At 38.2% G+C, this 23,488-nt stretch overlaps 1 protein-coding gene across 2 annotated transcripts in view; it reads right to left on the reverse strand.

The window, feature by feature from the left end:
* The window catches only part of KCNN2 (potassium calcium-activated channel subfamily N member 2), a 462,735-nt gene that overhangs the window by 255,598 nt on the left and 183,649 nt on the right, over window positions 1-23,488 (reverse strand). The gene's annotated exons all lie outside the window — the stretch shown is intronic.

The following is a 23,488-nucleotide window of genomic DNA, read 5'->3' on the forward strand; positions in this document are numbered from 1 at the left end:
TTAGCCAGGGATACCATCTTACCATTTCCAGACAACATACATTTTGCTTGGGAGGATTTGGCAAGTCAGAGAATGTATATTCCAACGAAAGTGTTAATTTTATTCTTTATCGATCAAGAACATTCCAGTAATTCACCAATTCAGATGTGAGAAATTACTATTAACTTCTGTGAGATGATAAAAAGCATTACTTACTGAGGCTTCTAAATGGAGTCAAAGTAATTCATTTGAAAGTTAAAAGCAACTGGCTTTGGAAATCTCCTTGGGATTATGATGATCACAAATGTTTTCCTGTTTAATCAGCCTTAAAATAATGTACAATCAGACTCAGGGGTATGATATAAAATATGAGATTTTTTAGTTTTATATGATGATCATGTTGATTTTACCTGGCATAATTATTGATTGTTGCATAGCCTTTCTGGGTTCTCAGTGATTTATTTTACTCTAAAAATGATTCAGTTCAGAGGCCAAAATACATCATTATAATAGGCAGAAATTCACAGATATGAAAAATGACCTTGACATTACGTTTCGCTCCTAAATTTCAAAAACACAATTTACCTCTACCTAAAAGTTTAGACTGCTCTTGCTGCCTAAAGGAATCACAAAATAATTTTACCAAGGAAGATAATCACCCCAAATCACATTTATTAGGTGTTTTTATGCATATAAATAAACAAAACGGGGGCGCCTGGGTGGCTCAGTCGTTAAGTGTCTGCCTTCGGCTCAGGTCATGATCCCAGGGTCCTGGGATCAAGCCCCACATCGGGCTCCCTGCTCCACGGGAAGCCTGCTTCTCCCTCTCCCACTCCCCCTGCTTGTGTTCCTGCTCTCGCTGTCTCTCTCTCTGTCAAATAAATAAATAAAATCTTAAAAAAAAATAAATAAACAAAACAACAGTATATGGTGGCCTTGTTGACATTAGATACATTTTTGTCTCCAAGAAGTACCTGGGTACTTACCAAGGCAGTTTTACAGAGACAGCTACTTTTGGAGGAAGTGTAGAGAGAAATTTCTAGACAGAATGAGAGAGACAGCCTGACATTCATTGAAGGCAAGAATTAAATCAGGGACAATTCGGCCAACAGATCAGTAAAAACCAGAAATCAAAATCACGACTCTGTATCAAAGCCCAAAGATCACCCTGATGCCGTGAGAAATCATTTCTAGCCTAGGAAATCTGTTTGTAGGTTTTAATATCCCCGAGGGATTTGAGGCCACACCAAGTCAACTGACCTTCAGAGTGAATTGCCCATGAGTTTACTGGAGGTGGTAAATGGGGTGACAGGGGGATGAGCAACATAGCAGCAGTCCAGGAGAGCAGAAAAAACACTCCCTGGCTGGGTGTGTACAGGATGTCAATTCATTCCAGACTCTTCTCCAACTTGCTAAATGCACCTTGGCAGAGTTGTTTAGCCATCCTGGACCTCGCTTTCCCCATCTGTGAAATGAATGACTGGAACTGGATCATCTCAGGCAGCTCTATGGGTTTTTTTTTTCCCCTGTTTTTTTTGTTTTCAGAAAGAATACTGAAATTTATCGAGAAAACTGCCTATATTGTTATTTTACCATCAGATAAATTGTTCTAGAAGAAAAACAACTCATCAGAGCTGCTTTAAACAAACACACAGCCATCCCGTGGCTGAAAGCAGGCTGTCGGGGGGGGGGGGGGTGTTAGAAAATCTACTTTTGATACAGTTTCTTGTAAACTTGGGCAATTCATCTTCTCTCTCTGAACCTCTTGTTAGTAACAACAGTCTTGAGAAGATTAAGTGTAATAATATATGTGAAGATGGCTTTGGCAAAGTATAAAATGCTACACAATTGCAAGGTGTTTTATTACTTGCCTGGAGAGAGATCACATCCATCAATAATCCTGCTAACATTCAAGCTACTTTAAGTCTGAGCAGACACCCAAATTCCTCTCTGCCTCCCTCACCTGCATACCAAATGCCCCTACAGTGACAGCAGGACCAGAGTTTTTGATTAAGAAAGAAACTTACCCTGTTTTTACCATGGAATATTTATTTTCATCCACTTTGACACCTTAATCTTCCTTTATTATTTTAAGGGCTTAAATATTTTATCAGCACCTGCTTTTGTCTGATGAATTTGTTTGCAACTGGCTGAGCCCTTTAATTGACAATTCTTTCTAAACAGCTAATGCATTGTAAACCCATTATTTATTGGCTTTTATGCCGAGTAATTTGGCAGCCATTAACTTTTTTTTTTTTTGCTTTATTTTATTTAAGGATTTCACTTGCAGAGTTATGATTGAGTTACAGAATAATCCAGCAGTTCCAGGAGCTCCAAAATGAAGGCACCATTTTAAATGAGTCAACCCACTAAGAAAATGAATTGAAATTTATGACTTTAGAGATCCATGACCTGCCATATTAAACTCAAATAAGTACGGCATCAGGTGGCACAGTTAGTAGAAAACATAAATATAACACCAGGAACTGTTATAATCATCTCAGACTTCAGCAAGGAAACATGCCTGGACTAGAGTCTGAAGAAGTCCACACACTTCCTTTTCTTTCTCTTTCTTTCTCTCTTTTTTTTTTTAAGATTTTACTAATTTACTTATTTGAGAGAGAGAGAGAGAGCCTGAGCAGGGAGAGGGGGAGGAGCAGATGGAGAGGGAGAAGCAGACTCCCTCCCTCCCCACAGAGCAGGGAGCCCTACCTGGGGCTCGATCCCAGGACCCCAGGATCATGACCTGAGCTGAAGGCAGATGCTTAACCGACTGAGCCACCCAGGCATCCCCCCCTTCTTTTTAAAGAATCAAGCAAAAAGTCTTTCTAGCTATTAGGTCCCAAAATTCTACTGATGGTCCCGCCTGGAGTCTGTTTACTACCTGTTCCAACAGGAAAATGGTACAGTCACTTTACCCCTTCCTGTTTCTTAGGAAATTCTACCATTTGGGGACAGCCCTAGCTAGATGCACATGAAGCTCCTTTAAAGCTATCTTTTCGTTCTGGATTTGCAGGATCACATCATTCGGGAGCATGATTGTCAAGTACATTTGTAGCACAGTTGACCAGCTATTGAGGTGAGGTCTGCAGGTGTCACTGAGAGCCAACATTAACCAGACTCGTCTTGCAGTTACCTTCGGTGAGTCCTTCCTTTGTAATCTGCAGGTGGTCGAAGACAGGGATTTAAAAGTACTTTTATACCAATAAGGGACTCTGAATGGAAACTTAGTCCTCTCCTGCTTACTGCTGCCAAAAGTAAAACTTGCTTTGATTGTCTACGACATAAGTGGGCATCCCTGTAAATTGTTACTCGGTTGCATTGACATCAAAAGTCAGTTTCCGTTTTTGTTCTTTTTCTTTCCATTTAACTGTGAAAATTTACAATACCGTTCTTCTAAGCCACGATCCAAACAAGCCAGATAAAGGTTTCTCTTCCTTCTTTCCTTCCTTCCTTTTTTCTTTTTCCTTTCTTTCTTTCTTTTTCTTTCCTTCTCTCCTTCCTTCTCTCCTTCCTTCCTTCCTTCCTTCCTTTTTAGTTTACTTATTTATTTGAGAGAGAGAGAAAGAGAGCACAAGTGGGAGGGACAGAGGGAGAAGGAGAGAGAATCTGAAGCAGACTCCGTGCTGAGCCCGGAGCCCAATCTCACGACCCTGAGATCATGACTCGAGCCGAAACCAAGAGTTGGCTGCTTAACCAACTGCGCCACCCAGGCACCCCAAAGGTTTTTCTTTTTCTGTATGGAATATATTATGTGCCAAGAATTTTGTATGAGTGCATATTATATGTTTGTTTATTTTCTGACATCCCCACTATTACTCTAGTTCCATGGCATGAGAGAATTTGTGGTCACTACTATATTCCCCAGTGCCTACACAGCATTTGACACAGAAAATACTCAATAACATTTGTTGAATTAACAAATGAATGAGTCCCAAACAAGGCATGTTGAGACTCATATACTGCCAAAGTAGTGGCTAATTTGATTCTTCCTTCCTCCCTCCCTCTCTCCTTTCTTTCTTTTCTTTTCCTTCTTTCTTTTCTTTCTTTCTTCTTTCTTTCTTCTTTCATTCTTTCATTCTTCCTAAATAATTTGTAATAGGAGAGGGGCACCTAGATGGCTCAGTCAGTTATGCATTGATTCTTGATTTCAGTTCAGGTCATGATCTCAGGGTTGTGAGATCATCAGGCTCGGTGCTCAGCAGGGAGTCTGCTTGAGATTCTCTCTCTCTCTCTCTCTCCCTCCCCATCTCTCAAATAAATAAATAAATCTTAAAAAAAATAATAATTTGTAATAGGAGAAAGGACACAAAGAGGGGTAGGATTTTTTAAGTTAATCATCTACCCTCTCTATACTACACTTCCCCTAAGGAATTCAATGTAATATATTTTTCTATCCCTTTCACATGTCCACAATGATATATCATAATATATACAGATTTCCTTCCTTCTTTCCTTTCTTCCCCAATCTTCTGCTTTCCTTACTTCTCTCTTTCTAACATTGAAGTACCTTTTTCCCACTTACTATAACACAGATTTCTCTCCAGTTAGATAGAAATAGATCTAACATTGGTCTTTCCTTTTTTTTCTTTTTTCTTTTTCTATAACATTGGTCTTTCTAAGGACTGAATAGAGAAATACTTAAATTAATGTAACCATTCTTTTTTTTAAATATTTTTTTGACTTTTTTTTGTTATGTTAATCACCATACATTACATCATTAGTTTTTGATGTAGTGTTCCATGATTCATTGTTTGTGCATAACACCCAGTGCTCCATGCAGAACGTGCCCTCTTTAATACCCATCACCAAGCTAACCCATCCTCCCACCCCCCTCCCCTCTAGAACCCTCAGTTTGTTTTTCAGAGTCCATCGTCTCTCATGGTTTGTCTCCCCCTCCGATTTCCCCCCCTTCATTCTTCCCTTCCTACTATCTTCTTCTTCTTTTTTTTTTTTTCCTTAACATATATTGCATTATTTGTTTCAGAGGTACAGGTCTGTGATTCAACAGTCTTGCACAATTCACAGTGCTCACCATAGCACATACCCTCCCAATGTCTGTCACCCAGCCGCCCCATCCCTCCCACCCCACCCCCCACTCCAGCAACCCTCAGTTTGTTTCCTGATATTAAGAATTCCTCATATCAGTGAGGTCATATATGTCTTTCTCTGATTGACTTATTTCGCTCAGCATAACACCCTCCAGTTCCATCCATGTCGTTGCAAATGGCAAGATCTCATTCCTTTTGATGGCTGCATAATATTCCATTGTATATATATACCACATCTTCTTTATCCATTCGTCTGTCAATGGACATCTAGGCTCTTTCCACAGTTTGGCTATTGTGGACATTGCTGCTATAAACATGGGGGTGCACGTACCCCTTCGGATCCCTACATTTGTATCTTTGGGGTAAATACCCAGTAGTGCAATTGCTGGATCATATGGTAGCTCTATTTTCAACTTTTTGAGGAACCTCCATACTGTTTTCCAGAGTGGTTTCACCAGCTTGCATTCCCACCAACAGTGTAGGAGGGTTCCCCTTTCTCCGCATCCCCGCCGACATCTGTCGTTTCCTGATTTGTTAATTTTAGCCATTCTGACTGGTGTGAGGTGGTATCTCATTGAGGTTTTGATTTGGATTTCCCTGATGCCGAGCGATGTTGAGCACTTTTTCATGTGTCTGTTGGCCATTTGGATGTCTTCTTTTGTAACCATTCTTCTTTTGATGGATATTCAGGTTGTATCTCAATTCCTGTCACTATAAATGATACTTATGTAAATATCCTGTAAATAGGTATTTACAGAGAATGGGATTTCCATCTGTCAGATAAATTACCAGAATGGAATTTCTGGGTCAAAATTATGCACATTAAACATACACACACACACACATACACACACACACACACACACATATGCACATATAATAGACAAACTCATTGTCTATCATATGTGGTGTAATTATTTTTATGAAGTTTATTTTTTTTAAGATTTTATTTATTTATTTGAGAGAGAGACAGAGATAGCAAAAGAGAGCACGAGTGGGAAGGAGAGGGAGAAGCAGGCTCCCTGCTGAGCAAGGAGCCCGATGCGGGGCTCGATCCCAGGACCCTGAGATCATGACCTGAGCCGAAGGCAGACGCTTCCCCGACTGAGCCTCCCAGGTGCCCCTGAACTTTATTGTTTTACTTCTACCTTGGTCTATGCCACTTTTGGGAGACAACTCTCCATGAGTCTTAACTTTCTGTCTGTCTCCTGAGCAGAAGCATTGACTGCCTGTGTCCTACTCTACCTTTATCAGGATGTTTGTACAGAGAACAGCATGACAGAGAGAGATAGTGCTTCACTCTGGAGAAAAAGGTGCATATGCTTATTAACCCTTATAAAAAATTCAGGGTCTCTAAGTTCAGGGTACCTCTCCTGTACCCCACGGTACCCACAGGTGTCCCCTGATACTCTGTGCCTCACTAAGTGGGAACGGGGGTTCTGGAAACAGGTACCAAAAATGCTCTGGCTCCTGCTTTTCCTGTGAGTAATAAAGTCCTTTGGGGCGCCTGGGTGGCTCAGTTGGTTAAGCGACTGCCTTCGGCTCAGGTCATGATCCTGGAGTCCCTGGATCGAGTCCCGCATCGGGCTCCCTCTGACCCTCCCCCCTCTCATGTGCTCTCTCTCTCTCTCTCTCTCATTCTCTCTGTCTCAAATAAATAAATAAAATCTTTAAAAAAAATAAAAAAATAAAAAATAAAGTCCTTTGTCTCTGGACCAGGAAACGTACCTTCTCTCAGCATCCGTAAAATGGTGGCAGGCTAATGGGTTAGCTCGCACACTGGTCAAATCTCAGATACTTCATGGTTTTGAATAGCTACACACAGGTTAAAACAATTGACAGCACAATATGTATATTATTTAAGCTTTCTGGGCTTCGTGTCTCATTTTGATGGTCTTTATACTCTCAGATTTTAATTTTCTTCTCCTAGTTTTTACGTTTGAATAGTCCAGATTACATTTTTGTTATTGTGGAAGAGCTTTAGCTTTTTGCTTCCACAGGACAGGAATCTTTATTAAATAAATCATCCTTTACCCATTGAATGAAAAGTTTATCCTTACTGTACTGTAACTCCTCATACATACTTGTATCTCTTTGGGAATATTTTAGGTTCCACCAACCCAAGTATTTATATTCTTTTGAAAATAGAATAATGTTTTGATTGTAACAGCTCTGTGTATATTTTAACTTTTGTTAAGGCATGACTATTTTTATTTAAGATGTTTTAGTACTCTTAAACATTTGTCCTACTGTATGGATTATATAAAATAACTTTCACCTATTTTTATAATAAATCTATTGAAATGCTTAGTGGAATTGTATTAATTTATGTAATATGTTTGGAATGACTGCTATTTTGTGATAGTAGATCTTTTTATCTAGACATTTACTATTCGTTTGCGTGTTATTAAGTACTTTTATAATATTTCATATTCTCCTTATATAATTAAGTATCTTCTTTTCTCAGTGTTTTTTGCTTTTTGTTTTTCTTTGGATTGGGGTACATACAGACATGTAAATAAATTATTCTCTCCCCAAAATAATCTTCACTAGCTAGATATTGCTGGTTTGCATGAAAGCTATTAATTTTTTTTGTTTTTTTTTATTCAGCACTTTTACTAATTCCCCAATTCAGCCGAAGTGTTTTTTATTCCTTTTTTAAAATTTTTTATTATGTTAATCACCATACATTACATCATTAGTTTTTGATGTAGTGTTCCATGATTTATTGTTTGCTTATAACACCCAGTGCTCCATGCAGAATGTGCCCTCTTTAATACCCATCACCAGGCTAACCCATCCTCCTATCCCCCTTCCCTCTCGAACCCTCAGTTTGTTTTTCAGAGTCCATCGTCTCTCATGGTTCGTCTTCCCCTCCGATTTCCCCCCCTTCATTCTTCCCCTCCTGCTATCTTCTTCTTCTTCTTTTTTTTTTTTCTTAACATATATTGCATTATTTGTATCAGAGGTACAGATCTGTGATTCAACAGTCTTGCACAATTCACAGCACTCACCATAGCACATACCCTCCCAATGTCTATCACCCAGCCGCCCCATCCCTCCCACTCCACCCCCCACTCCAGCAACCCTCAGTTAGTTTCCTGAGATTAAGAATTCCTCATATCAGTGAGGTCATATGATACATGTCTTTCTCTGATTGACTTATTTCGCTCAGCATAACACCCTCCAGTTCCATCCACATCATTGCAAATGGCAAGATCTCATTCCCAAAGTGTTCTTAATAAAGACTTTTGTGATTTGAGGTATAATTATGTTATCAATAAATTTTTTATTCTTTTCAAATATTTACATAGATTTTCAAGGATTTAAAAATATTTTGCCAGATTACATTAGATATAATTATTAAGACAGTATTGCATAATAGTAGTGATAAGTATATATCTCTTTATTATTCATGATTTTATTGAAAATGGTTTTCTTTTTAAAATACGATGATAAGAGTAGCTATTTATATAAATAATTTTTACCATGTTTAAGTAATTTCCTTGTATAAGTTTTTATGAGGAATGACTGATGAATTTTATCAGTTCCTAAATGTATATAATAAATATAATATTTATCAGCAGCATCTTACGATGTAATTATGTAACTATAATTCAAAAAATTTTGACATAATATATTTTGTATTTGATTTACTAATGTTGAACTACGCTTGCATTCCCAAAGTAAATTTCACTTACAGATTATTATTTTGTTAATACATGGCTGGATTGGATAAGCTAACATTTTACTTAAATTTTCACATCAATATTCATAAGTGAAAATGCTCTCTAGTTTTCTTGGGAGGTACTATTTCTACAGAGTTTTGGTATTCAAGTTCTGTTGATCTCTTAAAATGAATTAAGAAGCTTCCTTTTTTGTTTTAATATTCCCTGGATTCTTTAAGCACCACAGGAATGATACTTTAAAAAAATGTTTAGTTAGAATTCAACCCTAAAATCATTTCTGTCTATTGCTTCAAAAAGTTTGGATTTCTAATTTCCTCTCTAGTATCTCCTATAGCTCCTAATTCTTTGGCGTTTGCAGCTGATGATTCGAAGGCTCCAACACCTGTGGCGTAAAATGAAGATCTCAGAAGATTTCCTTGAGAAAACTGGTAAGATAAGTGGCTGGGAAGAGAAAAATCCCACTGGAAAACCAGTGGACAGTCACTTCACTAATACTGCAAAGAACCATCTTTCCCACTTGGACCTGAGTAACCACTAGAAGCGGCAAGACAAACAACCAAATGATCCATATGGTTGAACACAGATGTTCTCCTTTCTCAAGTACTTCAAGGGAGAGAGACAGGAGGAATCTCATAGCCCCATCCTATTTGCTTTGCCCCCATATCGGCTTTGCCCTAGTGAGCCTCCATTTTAAAGCCCGGTCAGGAAACAAATCTGTCATAGATTTCTCTCAGTGTTTCCATAAGCACCTCCTTCCTAGTCTTTATTCTTCATACCAGGCAATTTTCCCTCTCTTTGTTCTCCAAGTCTCTCCAATGGCTTTTTTTTTATCACTAAAACATGTCCCCGAGGCCAGTCATTTCCTACATCCCTAGGTCTGTAACTTTATCTTTGCTTCTCTAGCTGAACTACTGTCCCAATTCTCCTTTCAAAGCCACGCCAGGTATGGGCTTCTTTCCATTCTGCTCTTACTGTTGCTTTGAGTCAGCAGAATTCACCCTCCAAAGAGCACACTCTCCCAGCGGTGGTCCCTCCCTGAAACAATTTAATTGCTTCTGATGCAAGCTTTGAACCTCTCCTGATCATCAACAAAGTCAAAATTGAATCTGTTGTTTTGGAAAGTGAACCATATACAGCAAGCTGTATCACCAGGAGATGAGACGCAGATCTAATGAGAAAGACCGTACCATCAAGCTCAAAAGACACAATTAAGTCACATCAAAGATGGCCAGAAAGACTATTTGTACTCTGGTCTCCTTCATCTCGGCCCAACACAGAAGAAAACAGGGACACACTTCAGGAGAAAAGAGCCTGTCGTTTTGATCTGTGGTGAAGGAAATAGCTCAGGCTGGAAAGACGGGGGTTAGTGGAACTACATTCCAAATTAATGGAAATGGCTGTACCCAATCCTCATAGTAGAACCAAGAAATTATTTTCTACAGACCAATAACCCAGTTTTTTTTATCTTTCAATCCTAAAAGCAAGAAAATTATGGGTCCTTTATGGGAACATTGCCTATTTCCCAGGACACAAAACAAAATGAAGGGCCGCACTGCAAATCTTCTTAAAAGAATAACTTCCATGAGGATAACAAAGTACCTTTCTGAGGAAATTTCTCCTATTTAACTGTACATCACCTTGACTCTGACTATTCTGCCCTTTGCCTCTGAATCATGCTTCCTGCACTTGGTGCATATGCTAGAGTTACCATATACCAAATATTCATTGTGTTCCCCAACATGACCCCGCCTCCTTCGTGGTGACACTGAGGCCATGGGACTCGGTTTGGTCAATGGGCTGTGAGCTCAAGGATCATTTCTGGACCAAGTCCCTTAAAGGTAAGTGGGCTTCGTCCCATTCTTCTTCTCCTCCTCCCTATGCTACTACAAACTTCGAGGCCACAGGGTGAGAACACAGCAGGACAGGATTGAGAGCTGTGTCACCTGCTGGAGGAGAGCCTCTGCCAACCCATAGCAGGCCATGTGAGAGTGAAAAATAAACCCATACAGGCTTAACCACTGAGATCTGGGGCTCTATCTGTTGTAGCAGCTAGCATTAATTACCCGAAATCATGCAATGCATAATCACAGGATGTTAAGGCAGAAAGGGACTTACGAGATTACCTGTTCCAGTGTGTTTCACACTTTTGATTGTTCTTATCCACATGAAATATAAAATAATTAGCGATAAAAATGAAACTGCTTTGTTAGCAGTGTGGATGGATCTCCTGGGGTCCTAGTCTTGTCTCTTCTTCCCCCGCTTCCCTTCACCTTCCTCTACCAAATAATCTCTAATATCCACACCTCCACAGACACACAGAGCGAGGTCACCAAAGGACACAGTTTGAATCTAGTCCAGCTCCTTCCATTTGCAGAAGTTCTAGGAACTTCTATGTCCTGCCCAGGTTCTTTCAGAGAGAGAAAGGCAGAACCAGGGCTATTTTCTATGTATGTGTGTGAATTTTTTCAACCCACACCATGAAATGAAGGTTTGAATCTACCAAGTGGTGAAGTTTTTGAGGAGAGGGGTTATGACATTGGTTTATTGCTTTGCCTCTAGGGCAAAGCCCAGCCCACTGCCTATCTGTTGATACTCAGTGAATAGTCACTGGTTGGATTTTTATGAGAGGATGTATCAATGTTTGCATATATCCAAGGCACCAATAAGCAATTCAAAATGTAAATGAGAAGTGTTTCAGTCATATTGGAAATCAGTTTGGCGTTACTTCCTACAGCTAAACAACCACATAACTCCTGGGACCCAGAAATTCCAATCTTACAAATATATTCCCAAGAGAAACATATGCACATGTACAATGGAACTGCCATTCAAGAATATTTGTAGCAGCATTGTTTACTGTAAAAAGAACCTACTGTGAATAGATCTCCCATTGGAGAGCTGATGACTACAATTTCAACTTCTGTGAAATGAACCAACTAGAGTAACATGAAAAATACAGATGAATCTTGGCAATGGAATAATATAAAGGAATTCATTCCCATATAGCATGATATTTTTACAAAATTAAACAACAATAATGTGTGTTTCAACGTGTGTGTATAACACACATGGAAGCAACTGTATTTCACATACACAGAGGAAGGCAGGTTAATGATAAACACACAATTCAAGAAAATAATTAGCTTGGATTAAGGGGGGGCAAAGGGAAGGAGGACATATGGTTAGATGCCAGTCCCTATTTCCGAGGTCTTAGGTTTTGCTTTAGGTTCTGGGTTCTCAAGTGCTTACTGACTTTAGATAGTTAGACAGATAGATATGGGCCCCAAATGGGCATGTGATTTGAACCTTACTACTGTGATTAATCCAATTCCGGGCCTTAGGTCTAAAGGAGAAGAATAATGTTAAAGAAACTCAATGGATTTTCAGACCAGAAAAATGGAGGCAAAACTTGTTTCTCTATTCCTCTATAAGCACACCAAATACACACTTAGGTACTCTACTGAAGGAAAAATTAGCAATTATCTGTTAATATCAGTAGCTTTTAGAAAGATAAAGAACTATTCTAGGTGACCTGAAGAGTACAAACGGTAAATGATACCCAATTGGAGAATAACAATGGATTCTCACACCCAAAATAGGAGAAAAATATCTATGATCCATTCAATTATGGATATTTACATACATATAAACACATACGCCTCACATAAGGAGTGTAAGTTTGAACTAGAATATTTTAAATCACGCAGCCTCTGAATGTACCCCCACTTCTCATTTTACATCCTCAACACCAGCATGGTGACCTTTCATTCCAACTAGTTTTCTTCTCTGACCAGATGGGTAATCTTGAGCTTATGACCCCAAGTTTTCATACCTTAGTTTCTCCATCAACTTCTGTGAGCATTAGGAAATAAATGAAAATACCAGTACAGTGTCTGATACTTCATAGTTTTCCAAGAAACACTGATTGAATTTAATCTCGATGCAGAGAAAAAGGAAGAGAATATTAAACACATCTCATCCTGTGATGTTTCAGGCAAGCTGGAAGATGATGATGCAGAGGTGAGTCCTTTACAAACGAATAGCTAAGTCTTGTGCCTCCACCCATCCCTAAATCTATGCATCCAGAACCATAGAAAAAGAAATATGTATACACGTTGGTAACCCATAGGTAGAGTTTAGAGGTTTTCTATTAAATAACCAATATCCGTTTATAGAATATTTCAAGTTTCCGAGTAATGATTTTGTTCTATTTGGCACTGTCATAATGAAGGTAATGAATTTCATCTTCATTTTTGTGCTAGAGTTCCATTAAAACATTTACTAAAATTAGGGAATTTTTAAACCATGGAAATTTAATTGCATTAATTATCCTTTCTCACCCTCAAATGTTTTATAATGAAACTAAATAATGGATGCAATAACGAAGCAAAGGACAAGTTAGATTTGCATATTTTATAAACATGCACAGGAGAGTAACTGTGCTATTTCGTTGGGAATGGTAGTTAGGTTAATCATGTGTTGATGAAAGAGGGAGCCAATTTACTTGGGGCGGGGAGGGGCACAGAGGGGTGACTTTGAAATGATGTCCTGGGTGTCCTCCTTTGCTCTTATGAGACAGAAGATGAGAAAACAAAGCTTTCAAAGTCATATTCACATTTGCAGAGAAGTTAATTGTGAAACTTAAAGCAGTTTTTCCATTGCTCCCCATGTGGGCCATAACTATGTTTAAATTCACGGAGTGCAAATCTAGACAGACTGAAAAAACTCCTTTCCAAGCTTTAGCTCCTGAAATATCCTGAACTTGCCTCATGAAATAAGATTATCTTTAAAAAGAGTGGAAGAGGCCAGTGCAGTTGACCAGTGTTTGCTCCTTAGTCCATTCCAAGGAGGCACACTTCTCATGAGGTTGGCATCCTACTCCAATGCCTACATCCTACCTCTCAGGGTAAGGAGAATGTAGTCCTCACCTCTGTTCCCACTCCCCTCTCCTCCACAACCCCCTCAACACACCACATAAAACTGAGACAGCAGATCTCTGATCGCTGGGAAGTAGCACAGTGCATTTTTGGATTAGTCCTCCACCAAACCACATCTCATTGGGTGAAGAATCTATGAATAAAGAAATACCCTAATTCTTCCTGAATTTTTTTTTGTTTGATATATATTCCATTAGTTCAATATAATAGACATAACAAGGCCCCAGGGAAGAAAGAAAATTACATGTGAGCAGAACAGAATATACTACATGGAATTCTGACTGAATCTTAGAATTTAAGGAGAAACTACATAACTGCCCTTCAGCCCAATCTATTTATTTGAGAAAGGAAACTTCCCATCACACATGTGGACCAAGGACAAGACCAAGGTCAGCCTTCTCTGTTCATTGAAAATTCTAACTGTGCTTAGTTTGAGGATGAGAGGAAAAGATGGCATGTGACCCATGGAAAATTTTGCCAAAGAAGGTAAAGATTCAGAAGATAAAACATACTTCTCAAAATAATTTAGAATAGGACTCAGAAAAAAACTTCCAGGAACTGTTGACATCTTCAATAAAGTTCAAGCTACATGGTCATTATGGAGTAAAAGGAGACCATTATAAATAACCAGTTGAGGCAAGAAGTCAAAATAAATGAGATCAAGATGGATTGCTTAAAAACAAGAAAAAAATACCATAATCAAGTTAAAATTCATGTTGGAGACTATAACAAGAAGCAGATGTCCTAAGAAGATGTACATCAGTGAAGTGTATGAAAAACTCAAGAACCTTCTCAGAACTCAGAAGAATGAGCACAATTAAAATAATGCAAGAGGAAATGGCTGATCCAGAGAATGGAAGACAGAGAAGAAAATATGTAAACAAAAAGTTTTCTTAAAGGGGGAACAGAGAATCAGAACAAAAGCAATCAGAGATAAAGTACACCCAATCTTTTCTGAGCAAACTGAAAAGTCTCATTGTGTTCTGAGTTATGACTGAGTAAAACGCACCTCTTGGTAAATGTTTGAATGATAAGAATAAAGGAAATTCTGGTATTTTTTAAAACGGTACAAATAATGAAAAAATACTGTATATATTAGTTCAAAAAAAAAAAAAGTGGTTTCCCACAAAGGACCTAAACCAAGCTGGCTCCACACCTTTCCACCATATAATAAAATACAAGGAGTCAAGGAAGAAATATAAACAGTGATGAGAGAAGACTGTGGCCCAATGGAAAAAAAAAATCTATGGAAGCTTTTTTTCATGAACTAAGGCAGAAATATGTTCTCAGACATGTTAGTGATCAGAATATATAGTATTTTATGTTACAGTATATGGAGAAATACTCCAATCACTCCAATGACCCAGAAATAGAGCATAATCAAGGATTCAAAATTGCTTACCACCTTAAAAAAGGACTGTTGCAAGCAGTAAAATCAGTTTTAAAAGGCGAGCGACTCAATTATTTCGGTATCTGGTAAGAATACTAAATATAACATTAAAAAACTCTCTGATAATCAGTAATAAATATTTTTTCCTTCAAAATCATCTTCCAGCGTCCATGAGCAACAATGATAATCCATCATGTGGAGAGGTCTTGTGAAGACTCAGGATCCTTTCTTCTCAACACCATGTTCTGAGCCTTTAGTATCAATTTCTTGGAATTGGCTTTTACAATAGAGCTATGTGACATCACAGGCTTAAAGAACAAGTCTCTTTTTTTAAAGATTTTATTTATTTTGAGAGAGTGAGAGAGAACACGAGCAGGGGGAGGGGCACAGGCAGAGGGAGAGAGAGAATCTCAAACAGACTCCCCACTGAAGCCGGAGGTGGGGCTTGATCTCACGACCCTGAGATCATGACCTGAGCCAAAATCAAGAGTCAGTCGCTTAACCGACTGAGGCACCCAGGCGCCCCAAGAATAGGTCTTTTTAAGTTATAGGAGATAATTCAATGGGAATTCCTTATTAAAAACTTCAACAAGCCCCGCATCGGGCTCCCTGCTCGGCGGGGGGCCTGCTTCTCCCTCTCCCACTCCCCCTGCTTGTGTTCCCTCTCTCGCTGTGTCTCTCTCTGTCAAATAAATAAATAAAATCTTTAAAAAAAAAAAACAAAAAAACTTCAACAAACCAAGATCATCTCAAGACAATAAAAAAGACGTGACAAAACTTTTGGTTAAGCCTGATTTCTTGTGATGTATTCCTTACAGTGAATATAGTTATGCATCTTCATGAATACATAAAAAAACATGCTGTAAATAGGATGATACAAGGCTGGATGAGTATTATGTGGACAGACTGGAAAACAATACGCTAATTTGAAGATTCCTGATGGTTCCCAGTGACTATTTAGTTATGTTTTTTAATGAAATTTTTGTAATTTACAAAGGAAGAGAAGGAAATACTGCATGACTTAAGGTGGGCCATTAATTTTTATATATTTTATAATGTTAATTTAGAATTAAATTTAATGTAATAACTTGTAGGATAAATAGGATTGATGATGTGTTCTGATCCTTTTTCCAATTCAGACTAGACCGTTAATTCTCTATTCAGTGGAGCCTCTCAACTTAATGATTTACTCCTTTGTGCCATGTTCTACTTCAACTGAAAACAATAAAAACAATAAATCAACTCAAAACAATCTGTGGCCAAATCACAGATTCTCAGTGGAATTAAAGATATTGAGATTCCCACAAATTTTGTAATATTCTTTATCTTTAGGATATCAGTACAAGATTAAAAGTATAAAAAACATTGAAATCAGTGGATTAAAATTGTATTTTTAACTGAATTCAATACTTTGAACTCAACTCACTTGAATATATTTTTGCCAACTCAGATGCTAATGGCCTCAAATCCAATTATCCTACAGATCTACCTGTAAGAGCCTAATGCCATGCCAAGTACATGGTATTAAGAGAAAAACAAGGCATTTCATGGGACAGTAGAAATTGGAAAAGAAGATTATGAAGAGATTAAGTCATCCAGTTATGGGCACGGCCCTGGAGTATCACTTTTCCTAATTGCACAAAATTCAGTGAACCAACCCAACCTGAATTTTCTCTTAATTGGCTGTCACAGTTTTTAAACCATAACTGGCAAACTTAATTCACACTGGGGTTAGAAAAATATTAGAAGCAAAAGGCTAATAAATGTGACCGTGGTGGTTACTATTAACATAACTGATCACAATGTCATCTACCATCAGCTGAACAACGGAAAATCAAAAAACAGACCAATTTCCCCCCAGGTAACTTTAAAATAAAGACTTTGGGGCTCCTGGGTGGCTCAGTCATTTAAACATCTGACTTGGGCTCAGGTCATGATCTTGGGGTCCTGGGCTCGAGCCATGTGTTGGGCACCCCACTCATCAGGGAGCCTGCTTCTCCCTCTCCCCCTGTCTCTCCCCCCTACTCATGCTCTCTCTCTCTCTCAAATAAATAAAATCTTTAAAAAAATAAAAATTAAAAAAAAAATAAAGACATCACTACTCCTTGGGTCTATCATTGTCAATATCTCTCAAAAATGAAGAATCTTACTATAGCTCTAAACTTACCCTTCCCAAAATCCTGTTTCAGAACTACATTGAGAGGAGAAAACTAATTGCCAGTCCAGCTCAAAAGAAATTCAATCTCAGTTTTAAGGTGAATTCTTTAACTTTCTACTGTGTCTGAGTGCCACTGTCTGCATTCTAAGTCTGTTACAACAGGTTGGTGTGTCTGTCTAAAACACCTGGCTTTCAGGGCACCTGGGTGGCTTAGTTGGTTAAGCATCTGCCTTCAGCTCAAATCATGATCTCAGGATTCTGGAATCGAGTCCCGCATCAGGCTCCTTGCTCAGCAGGGAGCCTGCTTCTCCCTCTGCCCCTCACTCCGCTGGTGCTCTCTCGCTCTCTCTCTCAAATAAATAAATAAAATCTTTTTAAAAAATAAAATAAAGTGAAACACCTGGCATTCGATCCAAGCAAAAAGAGAAAAGAATTTGTGAGGTGTCTTCCAGCTATGAGGATGTATCTAGTTCAAGTCCAATTCCAGGACTCTGTCCTTTCTCAACCTCCATCCTTGTTTCTGGCTCTAAAATGGGACTTTATTCCCTGTCCCATCTACCTCAGATGGCCCCGTGTCTCAAGCGTCCAATTGCTGCTACCGTTTTCAGCAGTGCCATAAGAGTAATTAGACGTATTCTAATAAACCTGAACAAAACAGGTTATTTTGTTTTACTTAAAAAAAGTTTATAGATTTCTTCCCATTCAGTTTTCCCTCCCTTCCCTTGTGGTCATGCAGAGTCTGCTTGGGATTCTCTCTCCCTCTTCCTCTGCCCCTTCCCCTCCCCGTATGCTCTCTCTGTAAAATAAATTTAAAACATAAAAACACGCTTTTAAAAAAAGTTTATAGATTTAACTCTTGCTTCCACATCTTCATTTCCTAAATCAAATAATGACCAATAGAATTTTCTTTAAAAAGCCTTTTATAAATTTAAAATACTAGAAAGAACTTTGACAACTTGCAAGTGAAACATGGGAGTATACAAACTGATTAAGATAAAGAAAAAAAGCAGAGGAATTTTAGGGAAAAGGAGGGAATAAAGAGGCCAGTGGGAATGTACTTGCTATGTTCGAATACTAAGTTAAATCAAGAGCTCCTAATAACAAAATCAAAAAAAGAAAATGCAGAAGATGGTTGCAGAAATCTTATTATATGATAAAGAAAACAAGCTAGTGGTTCACATTTTCCAGGAATCAAAATTCTAGAGAGAAACCATCACCATCATTTGAATCCTATGAAAATGAGCACAGAGTAACACAATGGAAAATATCTTCATCTGAAGTTCTTAAAAAGGATCAGTAAATCTGTATTCATTTCTAGGGCAATCATTTATTTTTGAAGCTTGACTTTTTCTATTATTTAACTAATTCAATCATCCGTGTAATTATTTAAATAATTAAGAAAATCAAATTAAATTCTCTTTGAACTATTTTCTTTGATATATTCAGAAAATTTATTATAATTTTTAAAATATTTAAATATTAGATAATAAGCCATTAAGCTGATAATTTATTGCTGTTACTGTCTTTCATGTTTGACAGTAAAAAATCCTAACATTTGTAAAGAGAAAACATAAGGGACAGATTTTATGTGTAAAAAGAAGACAGTCATAATATGAACCTCAAATCGTATAAATCCACAAAAGTCACTTTTTTTCCTTGTATATGATTGACAACATTCTGCACTTTCTGAATCCCAAATAAAATAATGAAGAAAGCACAGGATGAAAAATCATGAATGGATAATTTCCAAATGAGGTGTTGAGTAAAAAATTTCCATTTACATACCAGAAGTAGAGCAACATAAAGCAAATTATCGAAATATAAATTTCAGGCTGTGTTCTGCTATTTGGTCTATATTTTGGTTTTAAAGAAAACTATTTCTAATTATTGATATTTACTGTAATTCCTGCCAGAAGTAGAATACAACATCAGGATTTTATTTCAAAGAAGACAGGTAGTTATGTGGTATACATTTTAAGCTGACTGCCTTTTAAATTTCTGTGCTTGAGAACATCTAAAAAATTACAAATGCTGTCCTTAAACTTACTTTTATTTTATGATTTTGGTAAGCACAATACTCAAGATTTTCTCTTATATTCCACATGTTAATAAATTTTATATAAGTATATTTTGTTTACTTCACCTAACAGAACCTCAGAATTAATTCACATGTTCTTCATTTTATTTTGAGACTTCTATTGAGAAGGGACTGTGTGTTTACATATGTTTCAGTGAAATGGAATTTGACTTTAAAGAAACTGAAAAGACATCTCAAGACTGAAATTCTGTTGCTGCAACAGAGTGTATACCTGAACTTCAAATGTCTTAATCACTTAAATAAAAATGTATTTCCTTGTTTTTTATCCTTCCCCAAATTATAAGCATATATCAATGGGAATTCTACTACAGGTTTGGGACTTCTTCTTCATCATCATCATCATCATCATCATCATGAGTACCAGGCACACAGTATGCACTCAAATGTTTACCGAATGAACAAATGAATGAATGAATGAATGAATGAATCACCAAATACCCATCTACTATGTTTTAAGAGCTACCTGCTTCAGATATACTTCTCACGTGTATCTCACATGTCCATGTTTTGTTTAATATCCACTACAACCTTGCAAGTTAGGAATTCTAATCCTCACTGACACAAGTGGTAAGAGGTATGTGATGGTTAATTGAAAATCAGTATCATAGTGCTAAGAGGGAAAGAACTAGGTTTCAGAGGGGTTTTGTGTTGTTTTTGTTTTTGTTTTTTTCTGGTTCTGAGGCAGACAGGGATTCAGAGGGACCTGCCTAGAAAAGCAGATCTTGGTACGAGGTCGCCCTGGGTCCTACCTAATCTCGTTACAATTTCAGTGGTTTCAAAATGAAAGCTCCTTGAATATCTGCCTGCCTGTTTGTTGTTTTCTTAGGCATTTCTTTTACGGGACAGGAACTTGCAGAAAACCCTGGGCGCCCTCAGGTCACCCACTTCTCTAGCTCACCTGGCAGGTGCTGCTTGCAACCAGGGAGCCAAAAGCCACAAGCTTGAAACAAGCTCCAGAGCCCAATTTACAACAGGCTTGTTCCTGCAAAGACTGGACCAGACCAGTCACAGCCACAAGGCATCCCACCTCTGACCTTTCATTGACTTTTCCCGGGATGATAATGCTAAAAGCCATGCCAGGGGGTGGAAACTTAACATGCAAATGAAACACGATGTACGAAGGAGCGTGTTCTGTCAACTGCACCTGTGTGTCCACTTTCCTGGGCTTCTCTGCCCCCACATGCTTACAGGTCACTCCTTCTCCACCTCAGCCCCTTTGAAATATTCCCTGACCACTGTTCGAGTAGCAGCCAGGTAGTCTTCTTCCTAAGGCTGTCTCCCTCACGCCCAGCCATGAGCTTGCAATGAACACTCCCCACCTTGCATCTGTTTCTACATGGACAGTCCAAGAACCCTGAGGTCATCAACAGTTCCAAATGTCTTTCTTTTTCTACTAAGCCTGCTACTAAAAGTATGAAGGTACTTAATGGTAATTTTTCAATTCAATTAAAAATTCAGTCGAGTGCAAGATACAATGACCAGTGCCCTCGACGGCAGGAAGAATGTGCATGGGCTCTCCCCTCAAGGACTTTGCAACCCACTGGGAAGACAGCTGGGTGGACAGCTAATGATGTTCTTCCGGGGGAAGCCAGAGGGAGGTACGTGCGGAGTACAGTAGCACAGAGCACCTCGGAAGCAGGAATGGAATAGAACGTAGCCTCTGACAGGAAGAGGATACAGGGATGCTTCCTGGATTAAGAGGAAATGGAACTAGGTCTTGAAGATTAAGTACAGTTTGACAGGAGACAACATTTTTAGCAGAGGGAATAGCAGGAACTTACTGACTGCTATAAATGTTGGGCATATAGCAAGTTGGACAAAGTCTCTTGCATTCTAGGGTGAACTGAGTAAAATGCCAGGAAAACAAACAAATGAATGAAAACACAAAGAGCAAGAAGAGGTTTGTCTTGGATTGAGTGGTCAGGACAATGAAGAGGTTAAAGGGAAATAAATTTAGCAATGTCAGCTATAATTAGGTCCCCCCATGTGATTTGCCTTGGTGGTCTTCCTTTACACAAGAGTAGTTGTTCAAGAATGTTCATTATTAAGAGTAGCAACAACAACAGAACAGGCATCATCTTCAAAAGTACCAGCTACTCTGAAACATTATGTAGCTGTTTAAAAGAATGAGTTAGATCGCTTTTTTGGATTATGAGTCCTGGCACTCATCAGCCTGCCCTAAGTGATTAAATATTTGAGTTCAAATATAGACTCCCTGTGGCAACTGACTCTCGACAAATAACCCTATCGCCAGTGTCAATAATCAAAGACTCCATAAAAAATAAAATAAAATAAAATATGTTGGCTAACTGAACATAATAAAAAATAAAATAAAATAACAAAATAAAATAAAATAAAATAAAATAAAATAATCAAAAACTCCAGATGAAGCAGTAATACAACATGCATAAGACTGGGACTTTTTCATAACAGACTTGCCAGGAAAGATCAAGTAAATGCATATTTTGAGACCAGAACCACCTGCTTCACAAAAAGTCTGGCTTTTTAAAATGCCTCAGCAGCCATGAGATTTACGGACATAAGTCATGCCTCTCTAAGATAGAGTAGCTCCCCTTATCCATGGTTTTGCTTTCTGTGGTTTCTGTGATCCATAGTCAACCACGACCTGAAAATATTAAAAGAAAATTTCCAGAAATAAACGATTTGTAGGGCACCTGGGGGGCTCAGTTGGTTAAGCATCTGCCTTCAGCTCAGGTCATGATCCCAGGGTCCTGGGATCGAGCCCCACATTAGGCTCCCTGCTCGATGGGGAGCCTGCTTCTCCCTCTGCCTCCGCCTGCCTCTCCCCCTGCTGTGCTCTCTGTCAAATAAATAAATAAAATGTTAAAAAAAAAATAAAGAAATAAATGATTTGTAAGTTTTACGTCAGGAGTCATTCCGAGCCAGCCTGCTCTGTCCTGCCTGAGAGGTGAACTGTCCCTTTGTCCCTCTGTATATGCTGCCTGTACCTTAGTCACTTAGTAAACATCACGGTTATCAGATCGGCTGTCATAGTATTATAGGCTTGTGTTTAATTAATCCTCATTTTACTTAATAATGGGCCCAAAGTGTGAGAGGAGTAATGTTGGCAATTTGGATATGCCAAAGAAAAGCCATGAAGTGCTTCCTTTAAGGGAAAAGGGAAAAGTTCTCAACTTAATAAGAAAAAAATACCATACGCTACAGTAAGAATGAATCTTCTATCCATGAAATGGCAAAGGAAAAAGACATTTGTGCTAGTTTTCTTGTTAATATCTTGCTATGCCTAATTTATAACTTAAACTTTATCATAGGTATGTTTATATAGGAAAAAGCATAGTATATATAGGGTTTGGTGCTATCCACTGTTTCTGGCACCCACTGAAGGTCTTGTAACATATCCCCTGCTGATAAGGGGAGGTGACTGTAATCATAAAATTAAGCAAAGGACCTTGACATTAATGCCAGTACCCTAAGTGTACCCAACTGTGGGCTGGCAAGCTAGGTGGGGAGCAAAAGTGTAAGAGAATTACCCTTAGTCTGCCAAGATGGGGATTTTACCACCAGGATGGAGCTGCCAGGCCATATTTGAGATTGCCCTAAATAAATAATAGGGCAGCAATGCAGCCTGGACTCAGAAATTGCTTCTAGACTGAGCAAAGGAAGGTGAGAAGCTTGTGTCTGTCTGCTACATATAAAAATAACCAGGTGACATATCCTGAAAGAGTATCTCATTAAGAACTTTATCTTCAAAAATATGTTTCCACTTCCCAACCATAAACCAATTTTTGTTGTCCAAATAAAACCAGAAAGTATTTTTTAACTTAATATTAATTTACTCAAGGACCTAAAAGAGAATCCACAGAAGACCATCTCCCCAAAAAGTATTCACTAAAGCTTGCCATAAGTTCTTAAAAATGTCAACAGTGTAATATGTTTTTAATTATGGGTTCATTTTTATCATGGTGTTCTGGTAAAAACAAATCAAGGATATAATTCTCTGCTCTGATACTTAATCCCATCAAAGTGCTGTCTCTCATAGGAAACTATCCTTAAAGTTTAAATAAGAATATATTTATTCACTTAAGAAATATTTTTTAGCACCTTCTATGTAGTACGCACATTTCTAAGCACTGGACGAGGCTTCCCAGGGATTACAAAGACAAATTAAAAGTTACTTTCTGGGGTTCTTTCCTCGAACCACCAA

The sequence above is a fragment of the Halichoerus grypus genome, chromosome 2, assembly GCF_964656455.1.
Source record: "Halichoerus grypus chromosome 2, mHalGry1.hap1.1, whole genome shotgun sequence".
NCBI lineage: Eukaryota > Metazoa > Chordata > Mammalia > Carnivora > Phocidae > Halichoerus > Halichoerus grypus.